We start from the raw sequence: 17,344 nt of genomic DNA, 5'->3' as shown, positions 1-17,344 counted from the left end.
TTACCTACGGGACAGGACATGGTTGATATCTACACGTGCTCTGGTAAATTAAAGAAATCCCCAAGGTAACAAAATGCTGTGTTTTCAAAGTTTATAAGTGTTCTTACACCTGTGGAGGGCGTATCTCTCTGCCAGTTACACCATTTAGAGCAGTGGTTCTCAACCTTCCTAATGCTGCAACCCTTTAATACAGCTCCTCATGCTGTGCTGACCCCAGCCATGAAATTATTTTCACTGCTACTTCGTAAGTGTAATTTTGCTACTGTTATGAATCATAATGTAGATATGTGTTTCCTGATGGTCTTAGGTGATCCCTGTGAAAGGGTCATTCCATGCCTAAAGGGGTCTCAACCCACAGGTTGAGAACCACTGATTTAAAGGTACATTGTTGTAAAAAGGAAGCTCCCATGCTTGACTGAGCATTTTGGTAAGCTCTCCCAACTCACGACTTCAGCATGAGTATGTTTCTTTGGAGTAACAATGTACAGCATTATTGATAGTTTCTAGTCGGGAACAGTCGTCCACACAGCCTGCCGGAAATACACAGGTTTATCTCCTTTTAGGAACATCAAGACAGGACACTGAGCCTGCGAGCACAGTCCTAACTATGGAATCTACTTTGCAGTATCACTTGAGGAGTGGTCTTTTCTCTGATAAACTGAGATCACAGGAATGTTTGTAACCATCGGAATGTCTATCCAATAGGATTTTTAAAACAGCATCTTCCTATTGGAGCATGCAAATACATAAACCCAAACTTCGGAGGTAACTGAACACGGCTGGGAGGGGCTACTGAGCCTGAGAAGACAGTAGCCACCAGCGCTCTGAGGACTTTGGTTTCTTTCCAAGACCCCAAAGCAAACGTCTTGGACCTTTGCACTTGGTGCAGATTCTCTGCTTACCGAAAGTTACCTGCTGGCTTCTGTGTAAAATCCACGCACAGAAAACAGATTCACCTTCATTCTCTCCCATTACACGGCACTCACTCGGAGTTGAGTCTTGTCTCAGCAAATGTCAGGCAGCAGTCTTTTAGGCAAAGCAAGCCCAATCTAAACTTCACTGAAGGACTATCCCCAGCCCTCCCAGGGCCCAGCAGAGGAGCCGACTGTGCAGCACAGAGATGGGACGGGGGAGGTGGAGCCCGGAGTGGTGGGAGGTCTTCGGGAAGGCTAAAGCCAGACTGGGACCCTTACCTTGGTGGCCTTGGTTAGGAGGATGGAGAAGAGGGCTGTTTGTGCTGAGCGGTGGGTGGTGACGGTCCTTTTTTATGCTGTTGTGCTTTGGGGGGGTCTGGGGTGCAAACAGCCCCAGATTCCCCTGCATTCCAGACACAGACTCTTTCTTGCTCCCGAACAACCTGGATCTTGGCTGGCTCCTCCTTGCTCAACATGGAGTTGACAACTCTGCTCCAGGCGGGGCGTCCCCGATGCAGGCGGCGCACATCCCTCAGGTTCTAGGAGCAGCTGCTCCAGGGCGGGGAGGTGGGGGTCACTGCACAGCCTGGGAACCCAGCCCACATCACGAGTCCTTCCCTATCTCCACGCTCCTCTGAGTCCCGCACTGCACAAGACCCCGCCTGCGCGCGTGGCCCTTGCCGATGTTCCAGCGCTCTCCAAGTACACCACCGCGCCTCTCTCCAGCAACTGCACTCCTTCTACCCAGGCCGGGGACTCCAACACCCGGGGACCCCTACACCCTCCCCCACTCCCCCTACGGCCCTCGTGGGTTCCCAGGCTGTGCACTGACTCTCCTCTCTGAGTCGCGCTGCCTGGCTCCTCAGCTCCTAGTGTGGGAACATCAGGCAGTCCACTACCTGACTCTTAGCTTAGGTCCCCGCGGCAGCTCAATTTGAGGACTTGCAGCGAGGACGCGGAGCCATCGGTGGTTCCATCTCGGCTCGGTGCAATGATCGGTTGCACGAACCCTCGGGTTATCTGGGTCTTAAGGGGACCAGGGGCCGGAGCGTCTTCTTTTGCAACCTTTCCCCAAGCGGGTCTCTCTAGAACTCCACATCCGTCATCAGCACAGCGCGGTTTACCATCCTTCAGCGAGGTCGGTCTTCAGCGAGGTCGAGTGACCGGCCACCAGGAGACGCCCTCGGGCTTGGGAGGCGACAGTGTCAGAGGCTTGGCTACTCATTCAGTAGTTGAAAGAAGCTAGTTTATTTTAATTTTCTCAAGGCGGGAAGGGATGCTGTGAGCTGTGATTAGTACCTGACTGTGTTGTTTGTTTACCCATGATGCACACACGTTCGGGGGCACCACGGGAGAGACTCTTGCTGTTAGCAGTTTCCTGTGGCTAGCCTGGGTATGGGAAGATGTTCCATTAATGTGCCGCAGATACTGATCATCTGACAGTTCCTGAAAGAGGCATGCTAAGGAGCTTTATGATTTCAAACAAGGAAAAATGCTGTCTAGAGTAACCAGGTAACAAGACTACTGGAGGCATTTGAAATGTTTCTCTTGTAAATAAAACGGAAACATCTACAGTTTGCAGCCCAAATGTTTATAATTTTCAGATCACAGTTTAAGAAATCCAGTCAGTTTGCTGGAAAAGTCCAGAGGACTGCTTCAATCTTACAACTGTACCAAACATGTGGTTATGATGACTGTTCTTTTAAATACTTGCTCTTGGGGCTGGAGCAAAGGCTCAGAAGCTTAGAACACTGACTGCTGTTCCCGAGGACCCAGGTTTGAGTCCCAGCACCCACATGGTTGCTCACAACTGTCTCTAACTACAGTTCCTGGGAATCGGATGCCCTCTTCTGTCCTCAAGGGTACCAGGCACATGAGTGATGTATAGACATACATGTAAGAAAAACCCCAAAATAAATAAAACCTTAAAAATATATAAAATATTGCTCTTAATGTATTATTGAGGACATATTAATGATATTCTACATATTTCACAGTCAATGTAAAGGCAATAAATGTGAATTAACACTCCAAATATTCCTATGTTGTACTGGTTTGCTTTCTATTGGTGTGATAAGCACTGTGACAAGAAGTTTGGGGGAGAAAAGACTTTATTTCACCTTACAGCTTACAGTCCATCATGTCAGGGCAGGAACTCAAGGCAAGAGACTAGAGGCAGAAACTGAGGCAGAGGCCATGGAGAAGCGCTGCTTCCTGGCTTGTTGTCCATGTCTAGCTCAGCTTGTCTTCTTAGATATCCCAGGACTACCATCCCAAGGATGTTACTGCCCACAGTGGGCTGGGTCCTCCCACCTCAGTCATTGAAAGAAAATGCCCTACAGATTTGCCCACAGGCCAATCTCTTGGAGGCATTCTGTATTGAGATTCTCTCTTCCCAACGACTCTAACTTGTGTCAATTTGACACAAACTAATCTGCACACCTGTGAAGGTTGCAGCTAATATGATTCTGTTAACTAATTTACTAATTATTAATGTATATAAGAATGAGCATGGTCTCAGAGACAGTTATGCTTCTGTTGGCTCAGACAGAAATAATTGGTAACAGCTTTGTCCCCAGATGGTGAAAGCCCTGAGATCCAGCACTCTAAGGACCCTGAAAAGCAGGCGGATGTGCAAAATGTGAGTTCGCCCAACTGCTTGGATGGAATACTTCACCAGTAAAAGGGATCCTGAGCAACCCAGCCCGTGTATACTAAGTGATGGGAATCCACGAGCATGGTGTGTCTATATTATGCAGCCATTGTTTATATTGTAAAACAGAGAAGTTTCAAAAGGAAAGACAAAAGTACGTGTGGTCGGGAAAGGACTGGAATAATATAGAAGGCCCTGCAGAGACTATGTGCAGTGGACAGCTGCACCTGTTGAAAGCAAATGAAAATCCATTTAGAGTGTCTGGGGCACAGCAAATGGGAAAATATTTATCCATGAAAATAGTCTGAGTCTTGGTATGAGCAGTGAATTTGTAATATTTGAACCAAGACCCACTGAAACCTCCAACTCCCAGTTCAGTGGAATAGAAGCTGTGTTGAGTGGGTGTGGCCAAGACCATACTATCTCTCCATCCCTTACCAATCCAGAATTGGGTGTGATCATAAAAGAGGTAGACCCAGGCACATGGTTGATAGGTAAGAGCCAAGGAGACCTTAGCAAATCACAGTTATCTGAGGAGTAGGTACTAAGGGAGAATGTGGGCATGCCCAGGCTGCACAGTAAGAAGTATGCACATCATAGACTACACAGAGGAGGAAATGGACTGCCCTCACTGTGACCAGCAAAGGACCAACAAATAAGGCATGAAACAAACACGTGGTCTAGGGATGTAGCTCAGTCAGTATAGTGCTTGCCTAGCATGCCTGAGGCCCAGTGTTCCATCCCCAGCTCCACATAAAACCAGACATGCTGGTACATACCTGTACCTGAGTCTTGGATGGTGAAAACAGGAGAATCAGAAGCTTAAGGTCACCTTCAGCTATACAGCATGTGTGAGGCCAGACTGGGATATATGGGATCCTATATAAAAAACAAACACACATGTGGAAACGCTATACACATATACCACATATATACACAGAAATACATATGTACAGACACACACAGCTGATTAAACAAATGAGCAGACTACAGTTTTGAAGTTGATTAGGGGATGATAATTCAGAGTTGTTGTAATTCTTTAAAATGTCTAGTTTGCAACAAAAATTATAAACTATGGAAACAAAAACCAAAATCAAACCAAAACAAGAGGAGGGACTCTTTCTCCTATCCATGAGTCAGGAGAAAAAGCTTGCAATCGCAACCCTGTTAGAATGAGGGCTGAGTACTCGAGGACATCAAAGTTGCCACTGCAGATAAGCTTAAAGAATCAAAAAGGGAAGCCACATGGGAAGGTTTGTCATCTCTGTCATACCAGACAGAAAGCGGTAGGAAAGATGAAACACAGTCAAGTGGAAGTTCTGCTACTGGTATGTACAGTAACCAAAAGGGAAAACTGGCCAGAGATGCTCAATTATATATTCGGGTACTCCTTGAGCAGCACATATAATAAAACTGAAATGATAGAGAGATGAGGGAACAGGGATGGTGTTAACCAAAATGAAGGTGATATAAGAAAGTCACTCAGTAACCTACTGTCTGGTGGGTCACCAATTCAAAATGTGAAAGTTTGAAGACAGATAGCCTTGCATGATTAGACAGTGGCAATCGTAGGAGCAAATGAAAGCCCCAGTGCCAACTGTGGGAGTCACCAGTCAGGGAGGCCACAGAGTCCCCCAGACAATACAGGGGCTTGTCATTCCTCCTGGTTACACCAGAACTAGTTGGTAAGACCCTACTGCTGTGGTCACCACACACTGTACATGCAAGATGTAGATAAATCAAGCTGGAACTAGGCTGGGAGGTTCCTCCCTGCTGGATGGCTCTCATGGTGCCAGATGATATGCGAGCTTCTGTGGGATAAAATTAGAGGTGGTTTAAGCCAGTTATGAGCTAGAGCATCAATCTACCAAGCAAGATGTGCACTTTAGTACAATGAAGACACAGCTGTTACAGGGTAACCAACCACTTTATAGTTAGGTTTGTGGCTGTTATAGGGATAACCAACCTCTTTATAGTTAGGTTTGTGGCTGTTATAGGGATAACCAACCACTTTATAGTTAGGTTTGTGGCTGGCTCTACAAGAGGGTATCTATGCCTGATACTGTAAATCTGACCTAAAGCCATTACTGAAGAGGTATTAGTCTCCAGGATTGGGGGCACAGGGACCTCAAAAAGCTGCTTAGCTGAACTGATAGACCATCAAACCACTCACCAAATATCTATGCTTATATCTACAAACAAAGGCTGATCTCAGCTTTAAACAGAGAACCCTCTTCTTGCAATGAACAGAAAAAAGGCAAAGATTCCTGGCTGGGCAAGGTGCTGAGAACAAAAGGTGCCTGAGGGCCTGGCCCTAGACTAGACATTCCTATCGATCCTTAAGCTTCAGGGAACGTTGTGAAAGAGGAGGGAGGAAGGATGTAGGCAGGGCAGAGTGGAGAGAGAGCCTAAGCACGCACGTGGGAAGCTCAAACTCACAGTGGCTGTGCAGACTGCCAAGGGGGTCACAGAAGTCGGGCTTTCCTAACAGCTATGGAGGGGGAATCGACTCACAGGGTCCTACCATGCTCCGATTGTTAGCTCAAAACCCAGGATCACACAGATGGCCCTAGTTAAACTCAGTCTGACACTAGACAAAACCAGAATTAATAAATGGGGAACAGAGATGGGGGAGGGTAGTAGGGATGGAAGGAAATGGGGGGGGGAGTGGCGGAGAGAAGAACCAGAATATATAGTGTACAGGCATAAAAGTGTGGAAGAACAGAAGTTACTAATAAAAAAAGTACATTGCAAAAATAAATATATTTAGGAAAAAATAGAAGAAAAAAGAAAAAGTGAATGCGAAGATAAATTCAACAGGAAAACACACACACACACACACACACACACACACACACACACACACACACACACACACAGGGTCGGGGAAGGAAGGGGGATGTAGCTCAGTGTGGAGTGCTAGCCTGGGAGGTCCTGGTTTAATCCCAAGCACTGGAATAGAAAAAGGAAGAAAGGGATGGAGGGAGGGGTGGAGGAAAGGATGAATAAAATCTCAGAGAAGTGCTTAGCAGCAGTGTAGACATAGAAAGCAGGTCAGGGATTGTTTTTAAAATAAATGGCTAAAACTTTTTGATGGGTTTTATTGTTGTTGTTTAAAGAAGCATTTATCTACCTATACAAAAAGCACAGGATAGGCACAGGATAGGCACCGATGCACACAGGACACAGTGTGATTAAAATATTGAAGGTCACATGAAAAGACAAATCTCAAAAGCAGCAAGACCTGCACGGCACTCCGGTCAGACTGACCTCCTGCAGCCAGATGCCAGCGGGTTGACCTGGTAACGGCGTAGAAAGGAGGGAGGACGCTTTGCTAACCCAGACTCTTTTATTCTGAAAAATCTGTTATCTGGAATGAAAGTGAGGTCTTCCACAGTGAACAAGAGCTGCAGAGCTGCGGTTCTCCACTTAAGGTTACTCTCTGGCTTACATATCCCCCACACCAGCAGCAGCTAATTATCCGGTGACTAGAAAGGCCGTGGAATCCAGCACCTTCTCACTCCCGCCCCATAGATGACTTATAGTTCAGTTCCATAAAGCAGTGAACCTGTAAGTGTGCTATTGACTGACGATGAACAGAAGTATAATGTGTTTGATATCAGCACGAAGAGGTGACTACTTAGAGACAAATGGAAAGAGAATGTATAAAACCCTGTTGCTGTGTGGTGGTGGTGCACGCGTTAGTCCCAGCATTGAGGAGGCAGAGACAAGTGGATCTCTGAGTTTGAGGCCAGCCTGGTCTACATAGTGAATTCCAGGAGAGCAGGGCTACACAGAGAAACCCTGTCTCGAAAAAACAAAAAACCAACCAACAAACAAAAAACCAACAAAACAACAACAACAAACCCCTGTTGTATACAGCTAAAGCTGTGCCCTGGGAAAATACCATCCACAGTGGCTGAGCTTCCCACATCAATCATTCATCCAGAAATGCCACCACAGACTTGCCAGTTGAGCTTCCCTCTTCCTAGATTACTCTAGTTTATGTATAGTTAGCAAAAACCAACCAGCACACTGTCTAGTCAGTGTTTAAATTGTAAACTACTTTTGAGAATGTTTTCATCTGAAGAGCCTTTTTGTTTGTTTTCAAAGTAAAGTTTGGTTCCAACCTCGACCATTTTCAATACATAAACCAACCTAGCTTTTTCTATATCAATACTATGTTTTATGCCTTTTCAGCTTTCAGCAGACGTAAGGAACAGGAGAGCTTCTCTTATGGTCTTTCTTCAGTTGTGAAGTGCACTTGGGATTACATCTGCATCTTTATCCAGGATGCCTGCGTTCAATGAACTCAGAGAATCACACTGAATATAAGATGCCCTGCTGCTTCCAAGACCCAGGGTACCAACACCCAAGTATGCGGCAGTCCCTCAATAAGAGGGTGTAACACTGCACAGAATCTGTGCCCAGTGTCCTGCCTTAATTCACATCCAGGTTATCTACAATCCCAACACAGTGCGAACCGTGTGCAAATAGCTACTTTGTTATGTTGTCTAAGGAGTATGGAAAATGATGGCACTGATCAGAACTGGTGTAATAGTTTGGCTTTTTTTTTTTTTTTTTTGACCTGTGATGGGTTAAATCCAAAGATATAGAACCTGGCTCTATTGGAGAAAAACTATACTTAAAGTCTCTGACCAGCTTTCACCTACAGTTTATAAAGTAGCTAAAGTAAGAGAGTACTGTGGCCGTCAGATGATGGCCTATGTGGCAGCTCCTGAACTGAGACTGGCTTTGAGGCTCTGTGGGAGCAGGAGGACTCATAGTGTCCCCATGCCTGTGTCACCCTCTGTTGCCTCCTTGAACTGGGAACACTCCACTTATTTTTAAAGAAACCCAATAAACGTAGCATAATTGGAGACTAGTAGAAAAAAATACACCTTCATTACTAATGTCTGTTGAAAGCACCAATGATAATGTCATTGAAAGTTCACAGAGAAAATATGCACTTGAAATTTATATGCACAAATAATCTAATCTAATCCTGATGAAGTTTGTGTATTTGTTGGAGAAACATATACTTATAAAAAGGCCCACGGTTTGGAATCACCTTATAGAAAGTGGGCTTTGCTTTCCAAGATATGAAAACTCAACATAGACTTCTTTTTCTTTTGTGTGCAGTTTTGTGTGGACATATTTGTATGTCTGTGCGTGTATGTATGAGAGTGCACACGCATGTCTGAGGCCAGAGGTCAATGTCGGGTGTTTTCCTCTATTGTCCAGTGCCTTTTGAGTTGGGGTCTCTCAGAGAGCCTAGAGCTTACCAATTGACTAGGCTGGCACTGGCCAGCGAGCTCTGGTGATCCACCCATCTCTCCTCCAGAGCTGGGGCTGTGGACACATGCTACAGCTCTTATGTGGGTCCTGTGGATCCAGACTTTGGGCCTTACACATGTGCAGCCACACTCTACCCACCAAGCCATATCCCTGGCCTCACATAGGTTTCTCTTTGGATAAGTAGTCCTAGGAATTTCCATTACTGCAGAGGAATGGCACCGTGAGGGGTGGAGTGTGGAGGTGGGGAAGAGGGGCTATGGCACCGTGAGGGGTGGGGTGGGGAGGTGGGGAAGAGGGGCTATGGCACTGTGGGGGGTGGGGCGTGGAGGTGGGGAAGAGGGGCTATGGCACTGTGGGGGGTGGGGCAGGCCTGAGAAAGAAGAGGAGACCTTACTGAGTGGCCAAGGAAATGTAGCAGGGACTGTCACATCAAAATGTGGACTTTAGGCTCAAAGTCAATGGGTTTTGATTTCATAGAGTCAGTGTGAGCAAACAAGAGTCAGAGCACATGAAGCAGCCTGGAGAGTTGCCTCTGTTCTCTTACTCTTTAGCTGAAGGATTTAAATGACTACATTAAAACTCCAAGTCCTCACACACACACACACACACACACATGAATTTAAATATATATATATATTTTAAAATGCAATCCAAACTTGTTTGCATCACTCAAAAAGCTAGCTGGATGGTCTCATTTCCACTTTGTGATGTACTATTAACTTACAGAGCGGCACTTTTCATTCTGATGCTGTGATCCCCGAGTTGTGAGGATAGAGCCATTTACTGACTGACAACCTGGGAATTGAGTCTTAAGTTTCAAGGCAAATGGAGCTCCCATTAACGTCGACACCTTAGTCTGTCATGCCTTCACCAAGCAGACTTAGCACAACGTGTGCCAGTCTGTCCTTTCTAAATATTAACTTCGTGATGTGCTAAGAATTATCAGTTACTCTCAAGTCCCTGCAAAATTCATCATTACCGTTTTAATATAACTACACAAAACAGCAAACATTGCTGTGGTTTTCAGATCTTATGTATTTATTTACCTAATGAGCCTGGGGCACACTGGCACATGCGTCACGATGGACATGCGGAGGCAGAGGACAACTTGCCAGGGTCAGTTGGCTTCTTCAGCGCCATGGGACCTGGAGCCAGAACTAGAATCAGCAGGCTTGGTGGCAGGAGCCTTTGTTGGTTGAGCCATCTTGCTGACACTTCCTGAGTTTTCAAGTGCTTCTCATGATTTTCAGTTATGAGATCTTCCAATGCTGACATCTTAATTTTGTCCTTCTTTGCTGCTGATGTGTTTATTTTTATATAATTATGAGCTGTCAGAAGTCTTTTTCACAACAGATTTTATTTGCTTCGCTGAACATAATGAAATTCATGAGCGTAAGTGAACTGTACAGACCCATTCAAATTAGATTTGTGAGATTTTATATCTAATGGTGTCTATTAGAACAAGGACTTACTTAAGAAAAGAAACCATGGAGTATATGGTGGTTTGAATAGGAATGGCCCCTATAGGCTCCTATATTTGAATGCTTGGTTTTTAGGGCGTGGTACTACTTGAGAGAGATTAAGAGGTGTGGCCTTGTTGGACTGGGTGTGGCTTGTTGGAGGAAGTGTGTCACTGGGGTGGGCTTTGGGGTTTCAAAGCCAGGCCCAGTGGCACTCTCTCCATCTCTGCCTGCTGCCTGCAGATCCAGATGTAGGACTCTCAGCTACTCATGAGCACCATGTCTGCCTGTATGCTGCCATGCTCCCTGCCAAGATGATAATGGACTAAACCTCCAAGATTGTAAGCAAACCCCAATTAAATGCTTTCTTTTATAAGAGTTGCCGTGGTGGTGGTGTCTCTTCACAGCAATAGAACATGAAGATAGAGTCATGGAAACCATGAATGGGCTTTATAAAAGATATATAGGAAGAAAACGCAGAGTGTTAGAGGCTTTATGAGAACATCAGGAGGGCTAGCTTAAAGTGATGAGAGAGAGAACCGTCACACACAGTGACATACAGTTCATGGGCATCTGGACCATGGAAGCGGAGGGAGTGAGGAAAAGGCGGAGGGAGTGAGGAAGAGGCGGAGGGAGTGAGGAAGAGGCGGAGGGAGTGAAGAAGAGGCAGAGAGCAAGACAGCCTGTCATAAGTTAGAGGCATCAGAGCGCACAGGAGATTGAGACTTGTTTAACTCTAAGGGAAATGTATGTTCTCACCTTGAGTTTTCCAGGACCTCACAGGTTCACATCTAGGCAAAGAGTAAGGAAGGCCAAATATACTCGGGTCTTAAGGGCAGTTTCTTGCTATTTAACGTTACTGTTTGAAATACCTCTAAATGAAAGGAGTGTTGTCTCTATGTGTTGTAACTTTCACAGAGAACTTTGTTAACTGTGATGAAAGTTTTGACTCTCATCGGGTGAGAAACTTAAAGCATCCTCTGGGGTGAGGGCCTTTCTCCTCCTCCTCCCACTCCTCCTCCTCCTCCTCCTCTTCCTCCTCCCATTTTCCGCATCTGTCCCTCCTACCTGTTTCATGTTCAGTTTAGAATCTGCTCATCAATTTTAGAAAGGAGGGGGGGAGATGCTTGGTAGGATTTTTACTGGCATTACACACAATACAATTAGATTTTTAAGTTTTATACAATAGCAACAAAAATACCAATAATTGGAATTTGACAGACAGATTCTACTTTGAATGGTAAAGAACCACGAAAAATCAAGACAAGAGGAGGCTCTCCCACAAAATATTAAGACTTGTTTAGGGTCCCAGGTGACGGTCCAGTAGGTAAAACGGTTGCTGAGCAAGCATGAGCACCTGAGTTCAGACATTGGGGGCTTAGCCAATCAGTGAGCTCATAGGAGGCCCTGTCTCAAAAAGTAAGGCAGATAGTGATCAAGGAAGAACCCGACATCGACCTTAGGCCCCCACATGCTCATATATGACGTTCATACTCCCCACACATGCACATGTAGGTAAGCATATGCTCCTCCCAACACACATGCAACTTACTTTAAGTCCATGGTTTTCAAAACACTGTTTACTTATAGCTAGAGAGACAATAAGGATCCATAAATACATGGAAACTTCTAAAAAAGGACATTACAAGTCACTGATGGACTTCGGATTCACCACCAGACTGCGTTGGGACAACAGGCTTGCTGTGTGGAAACAAGCTAAAATAGTTATTAATTCTGCACTAAAACAAACACCAAATGGTTCATGATCCAAATATGCACACAAAATGTAAAGCATCTGTAAGAAAAGGACAAGTTTCATGACTTTAAATTAGCAAAGATAGCCTTAAATGAGACACAAAGCTAGTTTAAGAGAGACAATAGCAGTAATTGTGACTAAATTAACACTGAAAATGTCTATGAATCAAAAGACATTAAAATGTGATGAGGTCTCATGCTGGGAAATAAGACTTGTATTGCATAAATTACAAAAGATTATAATTTGGAAGATGCAGTTGTATTATTTAACATAAAAACAAGAGAAACGGTTACAGTAAGAAATGGGCCTGTGGCCTGGATGGCCAGTGATGGCTGCCCCCAGGGCCTCTTGCCCTCTGCATCTGCATGCTGCTTTACCCATTTCAGACTGGACTCTGTTTGCCCTCTCCTCAAACCCTGGCCGGTTTTATGAAATGTTTTCACTAATAAAATGCTAGTGAATAAGCAACTCGCAGAAAAAGAAATCTGGAAGGACCATAAGGTAGAAAGGTGCTCAAGTTTATAGATAATCAAGGGAGTGAAAATGAGACACCCGATGAGGCTCAGTCACACACATCCTTAAATAAAGTTATCCTGCTGTTATCCCAGTGATGGAGAGGGTGTCATACACTGCTGGGGTCAATAAAACTTGACACAAGCACATCAGAGAATGAGTTTTGAACATCCAATCAAAATCAAAGTGAATGTTCTTCAAATGAAAATTAGTCTTCTGTGCCACCTACAGCAACCCACTACCTACTCAAACTTCCCAATTCCTCCTCCAGGGTCTAGCCTGGTGAGTACCCCTGACCTTCCCAAACACACCTTTTCCTTAATCTGCCAGATCTAGCCTGGGTCCCACAACCACTTCCCCAACTTAGTCTGGCCTCTCTCATCTAGGCCACAACCAAGCTCTAGGCTTCTGCCAGGACCCACACTACCTTCATGTCTAAGCCTTGTCTGATCACCCTTGCATGTTCCACAGCCAACCTCTAGCCTTCCACCAGGACCTACCCTACCTGCAACCACTAAAAGTTCCGTTCTATGCAGATTCCAACCACCCCACATGGTACCCAGATTTCCCATTGTCCTCCTGCAGGGTCTAAGCAGGTGAGTGCCCCTGACCTTCCCATGCTTTTTTTCTCACCCCCCCCCCCAGATCTGACCTGGGTCTGACAAATAGTGCACCAATTAGTCTGACCTTCCTTGCCTGCCCCTCAAAGGACCTCTAGGATTGGGCTGGGATCAACAAATCAACCTAAAGAAAGTATAGGAAGCAATATTTTGGGCTGAAGAGAAGAAAGAATATAGCAGAGAGACTGTTAGAAAGAAGTACAAATCCATGATTGTTAAAACACAAAATGTCACTGAGAGCACAAACAATATGACCCCAAATCAACACCCCAATGACCACAATACACACATTCAGAACAGTTAAAGAGGGACACTCCATTCTAATCAAGAGGACAGTTAACTAAGAAGACATTACTATCCAAACATATGTGCACTAAACTCTGGGGCAGCCAATTTCACAAAAATCTACCACTGGATTTAAAAACGTTGATTAATGTCAATTTATTAAGAGTAGATGATTCTAGTACCTCACTTTGACAAAAAACAAAACAAAACAAAACCTGAGAACCATTAGAATCAATTGACATCATCCATCAAATAGACTTAGCAGATATCTACACAATATTCCACCCAACTCAACAGCACATGGAAGCCTTTCTAAAATATACCACATCCTTGGACACAAAACAAATCTTTACAAACTCAAACAAATTGAAATCATTCCCTATAGCCTATCTGACCACAATGCAATAAAACTTAAAATTAACAGCAAAAAAAAAAAAAAACTGTTAGATACACAAATCCATGGAGATTAAACAACTCGTTACTGAATGATGAATGGGTCAAAGAAGAAATTAAGAGAGAAATAAAAATACTGGAATTAAATGAATTAAATGCAAAAAAAAAAACAACAACACAACAAAACCTCTGGGGCACATTGAAATCAGTCTTGTGTGGGAAATTTATAGCTGTAAGTGCCTACATTAAAAAAAAATCAGATCACAGGAGTGGCTGTGCAGCGGGGTGACCACTGCTTTCTTGCAGTAGGAGGTGGCCACAGCTGCAGGGGACTACCTCTCTCTGGAAGTGGAGTCACAGTGCTACTGTCTTCATTGCCAGGCAGTGCAGAGAACTCTTCCAGGAAATGAATATAGAACTCTTTCTCCATGTACGAGTGCATCAAAAGAGGCTGTTTGGGAAGGCTCTCCAGCAAAACGGAAAAGAAAAGAGAAACTGCCCGGGGTTACAGGGTCTGGGCACAATTCCACGTGCAATTGTGTCTTCCAAGATTTTCAAGCTTCAGTTCTTCAGGTGTCAGACTCCACCAGCGATGAGCAAATGGTCTCACAGATGCCAACTGTTCACTACGAACTCCCCTCTGGTGACAATTGTGATTTTGGTGCAGAGCGGCTAAAAATTCCTGTAGGATCATTTGACCCTTCCCAAGTAAAGGGATTATCTGAGAACCCAATGCTGGGGGCCAGTCATGTCGTCACTACAAGTGTGGGAATGTGTGACACTGACATCAGGCCAGGTCTCTAGGGCAGTGCGATTGTTGCAGGAGGAAACATGCTAATACAGAGTTTCACTGGCAGGTTAGATAAAGAGCGTTCTCAGAAAACTTCCCCAAGCATGTGGCTGAAACTGATCGCAAACAATGGGTGGAGCGGAGGTGGGCTCCATTCCAGCATCTCTGGGCACCGTTCAGCAGAAGATTTCCAGACGGGAATATGAAGACAGAGGGAAGTAATGTGTAGAAAGAAAAAAAAATGCCCTTTCGGGCTCCCGCTTGGCCTGCTTGTCACCTCCTGTCTATAACTGCAGTACACTGAGGGAAAGATGACAATCTTTTGTAGAATGTTTACACGTGTTTGCATATTTCAATTTCCACTTAAAATTTTAAGGCTTTAACTGGTTCTATAAATGAAAATGAGTTTGTTTTCCTTGAAATGCGCTTATTCTTATTACAAGCTTTTTATGGTTTTGTCTGAATGTCTGTTTTCTCTAAATATTTTGCTTTCAGCAAGTACTTTCTGGTTCACCTGTGGGATGGTGAGATTACTTTTTATCGACTAGTTGAAGTTACTGCCCATTTGTGTTTACCTTGAGCCTGCTAATCTACAGAACCTATCTTTATGGAAGATGTCACTTGTACTTTACAAGAGTTTCACTGTGGTCATGTGTTAAGATTTGTTGTGCACGCAGGATTGTGTTACACTAGAAACTTTTTTCCAAACTGTACTGTACTTAAATATGCCTAAAATAAACTACCCGGCACCAGACTCTTGAAGTTTGAACCAACACCACTACTGAGTTGTGCTGAACCAAACTGCCTTTTTATCTCCCATGGATTGTTGCTCTGCTGGCTGTGGTAGTAACAGAGACCCCTGCACCAACGAACCTAAAAAAAAAACAGAGAAGACCCAAATGAACAGAATCAGAAATAAACAGGGAAATAGTATAATGAATACCAAAGAAATTTGGAATATTCTATGGGAATATTTTAAAACCTGACTCCATTAAGCTGGAAAACCTAAAAGAAATGGATAAATTTCTAGATTCAGACAAACCACCAAAATTAAACCAAGAAGTCAGCAACCTGAACAGACTCATAACAAATGAGAGACTGAAATAGTAACAGAAAGAGAAGGCCTTTCAGCTAAAACAGAAGTCTGGATCCAGATGGATTCACAGCAGAATTCTACGAATCATTCCAAGAAGATCTACAGCCAGTCCTCTTAAAGTATTCAAAAAATAAAAAACAGGAGCACTCTCAAAGCCCTTCTATGAAGCCAGTAACACTCTAGTACTCAAACCAGGTGAAGACATAACAACAAGAAAGAAAACTATAGGCCAACATCCATGATGAGCATAGACTTAAAACACTTTGAAGCAGAATGCATAATACAGCAAAGAGATTACACATCATGACCAATTTGATTTGATCTCTAAAATGCAGAAATGGTTCAGCATATGTAAGTCAATAAATGAAACAAAAAACACATAAATGGACTTAAAGAAAAAAATCACATGATTAGCTCAATAGATGCAGAAAAAGCCTTTGACAAAATCTAACATGACTTCATGATTTAAAAAAAAACCTAGAAAATGTAGGGCTAGATGGAACATACCTCAAAACAATAAAAGCTATATTTAAGCAACCTATAGTCAATTCCTTGAAACAATTCCTGTAGTCAGGAAGGAGGCAGAGATGTCCACTCTCCTTACACCCTTATAATATTGTGCTCAAAATACTAGCTGAAGCAATAAGGCAAGAAAAGGAAATTAAAGTGATACAAATAGGAAAAGAAGTCAAACTATCCTATTTGCAGATAGCATTATCCATTAGAGGTCCCAAAATGCTATCGGAAAACCTCTAGAAATGATAAAAAAAAAAAAAAATTCAGTAATGTGGCAGGATACACAATCAACTGGCCCAAATTAGTTTTTCTTACACCAACAACAAACATACAGAGGAGGAGATCACAGGCACAAGCCCATTCACAACAGCCTTAAGGAAAAGAAAATATCTAGGAATAAGCCTAACCAAGGAAGTGAAGGACTGCTGCAATGAAAACTTTAAACCTCTGAAGAAAGAGATGAAAAACTAGAAAATGGAAAGGTATTCCATGCTCATGGATTGGTACAATTAACATTGTAATAAATGACCATTTACTAAAACTGTTTACAGATTCAATGCAATCTCAAACAAAATCCTCATCACATTCTTCACAGAAACAGAAGAAAGAAATTATCCTAAAATTTTATATGGAACCAAACAACCCCCAGATAGTCAAAACAATCCTGAATAAAAAGAACAATGCCGGAGGGATCACCAGTCTAAATCTTAAGGTATTGTATAGAGCCATAGTAATAAAAACAACATAGAGCTGGCTCAGTAACAGACTATAGACCACGGAAACAAAGCTGAAGACCCGATCACTAATACCCATAACTTCAGCCACTTCACATTTGTCAAAGATACCAAAATCATAAGTTACTGTAAGAAAGCATCTCCAACAAGTGGTGCTGGGAAAACTGGATGTCCACATGCAAAAGAATGAAATTAGACCTTATCTATCACCTTGCACAAAAACTAACTCCACTTGGGTGAAAGACCTCAGTGTGAAACCTGTAACTGCTATAAGAAAGCACAGCAGTAGCCTGCACGATACAGGTGTAGGAACAGA

The 17,344-nt window shown here is 43.7% G+C and overlaps 1 pseudogene; it reads left to right on the top strand.

The window, feature by feature from the left end:
• The first annotated feature begins 13,146 nt into the window (after positions 1-13,146).
• LOC131918959 (actin-like protein 6A) lies at positions 13,147-14,997 on the top strand (annotated as a pseudogene).
• Positions 14,998-17,344: the final 2,347 nt, after the last annotated feature.

This window comes from Peromyscus eremicus, chromosome 9, assembly GCF_949786415.1.
Source record: "Peromyscus eremicus chromosome 9, PerEre_H2_v1, whole genome shotgun sequence".
Lineage (NCBI taxonomy): Eukaryota > Metazoa > Chordata > Mammalia > Rodentia > Cricetidae > Peromyscus > Peromyscus eremicus.
Note: the sequence above shows the minus strand (reverse complement) of the source record. Positions and strands in the feature narration are given on the sequence as shown.